Raw genomic sequence first — 6,636 nt, 5'->3', positions numbered from 1 at the left:
TTTTATTTATGTGTATGAGTACACTGTAGTTGTACAGATGGCCATGAACCATCATGTGGCTGCTGGGAATTTAACTCAGGACCTCTGCTTGCTCTGGGCCCGCTCCCTCGGGCATAATACACTGCAGCTGTCTTCAGATGCATCAGAAGAGGTGTCCAATCTCATCACGGATGGTTGTGAGCCACCATGTGGTTGCTGGGATTCGAACTCAGGACCTTTGGAAGAGCAGTCAGTGCTCTTACTCGCTGAGCCATCTCGCCAGCCCCCAGAACAGTGGTTCTTAACCATTGAGCCATCTCTGCAGCCCCTAAGTTACTTTTGTCAGAGTATTCTATTACAGCAATAGGAATGAAACAAACACATAGTGTTTACTATGTGTACACCGAGTGTACACTCGGTGTTTAAGAGTCTGAGGAATGGCTAGATTTCTTTCCAAAGCAGTTGTTTTCTTTCACATCCCCAGCAGTAGTGTATATGAACTCCAATTTTTCTGCATCATTGCTGATACTTATTGTCAGTGGATTATGGTATGTATTTGATCAGCTCTCATATGCTTGTCTAAGTACACAACTTGAGCAAATAGTTAATAGTAATTTTTGAGGGGCTGGAAAGAGAGTTCAATAGTTAAAAACTGATGCCCTTTCAGAGGACCAGAGTTTGGTTCCCAGCATTCACATTGAGAGACTCACAACTGTAACTCCAGCTTCAAAGGCTCCATAACCCTCTTGTGGCATCCTTTGACAACTGCATTCATGTGAGCATACACGGAGCCATGTAAATACATCGTATGTACTAATATAAATATATTAATATAAATATTTAAATATAGATTATCTCTTCTGGGTTTCAAGAGCATCATGAATGACTGTGGTGCAGAGACTTACATGAAGGCAAAAGATCCATACACATGAAAGCAAAATAAATAAGCAAAGAGCAGTCTGTGAGGAGGTAACAGTCTTGAGAAACTTTTGTAACAGAGCTCTTCTAAAGGATCGGAATCTGTAGAGCCGTTGCTGGATAGGATCTAGCTCCATAAATACTGATTTTAAAAATAATCTCTGTTGGCTTAAATAAAACAGCTGGTTTGGGTCAAACTTAAGAATGAGTTTCATGAACTCAAAAATGGTTCCAATTTTTTTTTTTTTTTTTTGGTCACACAAGTCCTCAAATGTAATCCTTATTGCATGTTAAGGCCTCCACCCCCTCTAACAAAGCAAGTTTAGTACTCTGGTTCCAAAATGGAAATAATTATGGAGGTGACCAAGTCTTTTAGTCTTTGAATCCAGCGCTATTATTTTCATAGTTACAGAACTGGCATGTCTAATAATTTGGAAACTGTTTGCAAATACATCATCCCCAAGAGGTTCTAAAGCTTAAAAAAAAAAGTACAGCTTCTTAGGCTGTGCTCTTGTGCCTCTTTTCACGTCGGTTAGTGGGTGGAGTCTCATGCAGATAATGTAGGGCATGTGAGATAAACATCCACTTTAAAATCAACATACACTTCTGTTTCTCCTAGTCCCAAAGGAAAACAGTCATTGTCAGTCAGATGTGCTGAACTTTCTTCTGCACTCACATTCTAACACAACAAAAAAAATTTTTTTGACCAGTTGCCAGATATTTCATTAGTTTCTAAGACAAAGGCACTCTTTCTTCATACTGTTATTGTGTCTACCACTTCTGGGTATTATTAAAGTGCACAATCATGTTGGGAGCCAGGTACAGTGGTATATACCTCTAATCTCTGTACTTGAGAGACTGAGGCAGGAGGACCAGTCTGAACTTGAGACCAGCCTAGGCTATATAATGAAACTATGTTTTAAACAGACAAGGAAATAAAATACCTCAACAACAACAAAAAGCTAAAGCCATATCAATATAGGAGTCTCAGTAAGGGCTCACATATTGGAATGAGCAAATGAGACTGCAAGAGAAGGTGCTTGATAACTCTTTTTCTGTAGTATTTTGTAACAGAGTCTTATGTAGCACAGGCTATCCTCTAAATCACTATGTAATGGAGGATGACTTTGATATCCCTGATCCTCCTGCCTCTACCTCTCAAGTGCTAGAGTTGCAAAAAGTCTTTTTATAAGTATGGGAAATTTCAGATATAACCCTTTCACACCCTTTTTTTTTTTGAGAGAGGGTCTCACTCTGCAGCCTAGGATATTCTTCTGTGTCAATTTTCTGAGTGCTGGGATTCTAGGGGTGGATCACTTGGCACATATAAAAACCTTTGAGAGACTCGTGGAGTGTGTGTCCCTTCTTTTATCCATTATTCACCTAAAACAATTGTCCATATTTTCAGATTTTATTTCAAGCTGTTTCTTCCCAACCTTTTTATTTATTTATTTATTTATTTATTTATTTATTTATTTATTTTGTTGTTTTTTGAGACAGGGTTTCTCTGTGTAGCCCTGGCTGTCCTGGAACTCACTCTGTAGGCTGGCCTTGAACTCAGAAATCCACCTGCCCCTGCCTCCCAAGTGCTATGACTAAAGGTGTTCGCCACCACCCGGCCTTCCTTTTGTATTTTATGCTTGAGTATTTTAGTGACAATTTGGGACACCATCTCACCTCAACGGCAGATAATATGGAACACATCTGTAAATGTCTCTGGATGTTTGTTTCATAAGCCCTAAGCTATCATTGAACTTAAAAAGTAAATTACATTGAGGTAGAGACAGGAGGACAAGGGGTTGAAGGCCTTCTTCACTACTTAGTAAGTTCAGGAACAGTCTGGTACACAGAATACTGTGTCCTAACAAACACACCAAAATATTCTTTGAGATCATGGTATATTGGGTCCATATTTAAGTTTTCCTCATGACTAGCAGACTATATTTTTACTTTTAATTTTTTTTGACAGAGGGTCTCACCATGTAGTCTTTACTGGTCTAGAACTCACTATGTAGACCAGGCTGGCCTCAGATTCATAGAGGTCTTCTGGCTGCTCTCCTCTGGATCATCATGCCTGGCTTGAAAAATCTTTTATTGTGTGAAATTTTAGAAATCCACAAAATACTTAGACTAATAGAATGAACCCTCTTTTCCTCATTATCCCTCTTAGTATTACCAGCCCACACCCACTGCTTTAACCTGGGTGTGGCAGCTCACATCTTGCCATTTGGTTGGCTAAGAGGAGAATTGTAATAACTTGAAAGCTGGCCTGGGTTACAAGTAAGACTGTGTGTCTCAAAACAAACAGATCTTCCTACTTCCACCTCCCACAGAGATCTTCCTACTTCCACCTCCCACGGTTAAGGTTTGCATCATGCTCACAGATGAGTGAATAGAATTCTAACCTAGCTTAAGCCTGTTTCTGTGTATAAACAGAGAGAGAAATGCCTGCTGTGTGTTTTAGGAATTAAACAAGAAAAAATGCTACATTGTCATAACCTCTATCTTGTGAAGAGTATCTACCCCAATGAGATGGGAAGTTGCTCTATATGGATTTTGTGCCCCAGAACATTAAGTTCCAATGACTTTTTTTTTTTCAAGACAGGGTTTCAGTTTATGTAGCCTTAGCTGTTCTGGAAACAACCCTGCATATTGTTTCATCGATAATCCTACATGCTCCCCCGATACACCCCTTATTGATCTTTCAGTCTATAGGCTAGCATTATATCCACTCATGGAAATCAGTCATTTCCTGTGGGCTCTTTCTGCACAGGCTGGAAAATTTAAGGGTATAACCTAGAACTGGCTTCAGTTTGTTAAAAGTTAAGTGCGCAATGAGAATAGCTGTGGGCCATTAGTAGACTGCTCACCAGTGATCCTGTCCAGTACAGGGAATCTGGGCAGTGAACCAACGGTGTTAACTGTAGATCTGAAACTTTTTTTCATGGTAATTAGGGAAGAAACTGGTTAGAAACAATCCAACTGGTCGTTTTGATTCCTGGCTACACAGCTTGACTACATTTCCCGAAATCCCTTTGCTATGGCTATTTACCTTGTTTTTAGCCAGTGGAAAGTGGGGAGAAGTGATCTGGGCCTCTTCTGGGCTAACCAGTAATCTCCACTGTGCACCATCTTCCGAGTCTATTTTTACAGTTACTAGATGCAAGGGGTCTAGCAGAGGTACCTGAGGTCTTAGGAAATGGAGGTTCCTGTAGTGTTTTTTGAATGAGCTTTACAAAACCACTCCTACAGCATCATGCTATGATGAGATTAAGAAATTGGTATTGTTACCCTGTAAGACTTTGTGGTTATTTGTTATAGCAATTTGGCTTACCCTTACTCATTCTGCAAACGCTTTCCTTTTCAGAAACATGATCAGTTGTAGAACATTCGATTCTGTACGTTTAACCAATCACAGTCCCTGTTCAACTCTGTGATGACTCAAGTGCTGAATAACTAAGGTAAGCCTTTTTCCAAGCCAGGCTCTGTATATGGTGCTGTATGTCTGAAGCCAGAAGGGTGTCAAGTTGGAGGACAGCCTGGGCTACACAGTGAGAACCTACTTCAAGAACAAAAACAAATCAAGCACCAAACCCAAAATAAAACAAAGAAAAACAAACAAAGAAACAACAACAATGAAACAGAAACCAAAACCTTAAACAAGGAGATAGTCTTCTTTAGCTTCTTTAGTTTTGGAGGGCAAAAGTCCAAGACTGGGTGGGTCTACGAGAGAGAGAGAGAGAGAGAGAGAGAGAGAGAGAGAGAGAGAGAGAGAGAGAGAGAGAGAGAGAGAGAGAGAGAGAGAACACAATGGAGAGGGAAGGAGTCAGGAGGCTTGGTTTTTGTTAATGTTAGCACACTAATTCAGTAGGTAGGTGTAAAGTAAGAAAGAGCCAGCCCACTCTTTAAGATGTGCATTGATCCATTCATGAGAGTTGAGCCCCTATGATCCTAATGACCTTCCAGCTGGACTCACCCTCTTAAAAGTTTAACTACCTCAGTACTGCCTCACTGGGACCAAGCTTTTTAGCACATTATCCTTTGGAAAAGAAGCCATAATAGCAAGACAGCCAGTGACTTACGATCCCATTGTCATTAGTAGCTTATAGGGCACATGAGAGGTCAAGAATTCCAAGTCTTCCCTTTTCCTATGAGCTTAGAATGAAATACAAAAAGGAAGTAATAAAATGTTTACCAATAAACTTGCTTAGAAAACATTAAGTTACTCGAAAGTAGATTACATAAAAGGAGCACCAGCCTCTTACAGGCAGTTCAGGGAAGGCAGCCCTTAGTGACAGCAGCTAATTAATCCCCGGTCCTCTTATCAGGAAGAGCTTCATTTTGCCAGGCACAGGCAGGGTGACCCTGGATAACAGCTGCCTGGGAAAAGCAGCCCTGGTTTGTCTCAGATAACCATGATATTATGTTTTAATTGTAAATCTTCCCATTTGTCCAAACAACAAAACCTTGGAGTTTCTGTCTCTGTGAAGTGTGTTTAATTGCTCAAAGTGGAACTTGTGGGCCCCAAACCTCAAAGCAACCCACAGATAAAAGCATGTGTAAGAATGCAGCATTACAGGTCAAACCTATGGAAGCTGAGGGGAATTTCTGTATAGGTTCTTCTTATAGCATTAGCCAGAGCCCGTTGTATGCTATTGTTAAAAGCCTTCTTTATTGGTCTCTAACTACTTGAAGTGATTTCTCCCTGGGAAGGTATAACGGTGCCATACAAATAACTATTTAGGAGGGATCGGTGCAGACCTATTAGCTCCCTTGTTGCTAGAACTGGGTTGGAGACTTAAGTCTGTCACCACAATCAGCCAGCTTCTTATTTTCCCTATGTTCTTTCTCACCCTCAGAGACTATACAAAACACATTAGTACCTAAGAAGTTTCAAGAGATCCTGAATTTGGGAACAGAGCTTTCAAACATGTTTGCGTTCTGGGGAAGGGGGAGGTAGTGGAGCAAGCTACGTTCTCTCATAAACACCTGGATTCAGGAGTGAGAGAGCCAGAGAGAGGGAAGGAGGGAAAGAAGGAGGGAGGGAGAGAGGGAAGGAAGGGAGGGACAGAAAGACACAGAGATAAACAGATGGAACAGGGTAAGATCCATTTCTTTTCCATCTTACCACTTCTGAGAGCTAGGAGGGGTGCCAGTAGAACTTCACTATTTCTTCTTTGTGAGCAGAGAAAAAAATTGTAGTCAGGGAAATAGAATTCCTTCTCATACTGACAAAGTTTACTGAACTCAGTATTAGCAAGAAGAAAGAGTTAAAATCAAACAAGTCATTACTTGTTGTCAAAATTGATTGCTCCATTAATTTCCACCCATTTTTAAAGTTTTTTTCTTTAGGAAAAATACTACTACTACTACTATTGCTGCTGCTGCTGAGTAGCCCTGGCTGGCCTAGAACTCCTCATGTAGATCAAACAATTCACAAGGTCTGCCTGCTTTGGCCAAGTGCTGGGGTTGCAGGCCTGAGCCACTATGACTGGCTTAGTAAGAACACTTTTTTTTCTTTGGTTTTTCGAGACAGGGTTTCTCCATAAAGCTCTGGCTGTTCTGGAACTCACTCTGTAGACCAGGCTGGCCTCAAACCCAGAAATCCTCCTGTCTCTGCCTCCCAAGTGCTGGGATTAAAGGCGTGTGCCACACCGCCCGGCTAGTAAGAACACTTTTAAAGTGCCGCTTTCCCTCTGTTGTTTTCTAGGTTGAATATTACTACTGCTGGAGCCCTTC

The sequence above is a fragment of the Mastomys coucha genome, chromosome X, assembly GCF_008632895.1.
Source record: "Mastomys coucha isolate ucsf_1 chromosome X, UCSF_Mcou_1, whole genome shotgun sequence".
In the NCBI taxonomy this organism is placed as follows: Eukaryota; Metazoa; Chordata; class Mammalia; order Rodentia; family Muridae; genus Mastomys; species Mastomys coucha.
This window is presented reverse-complemented; position numbering follows the sequence as displayed.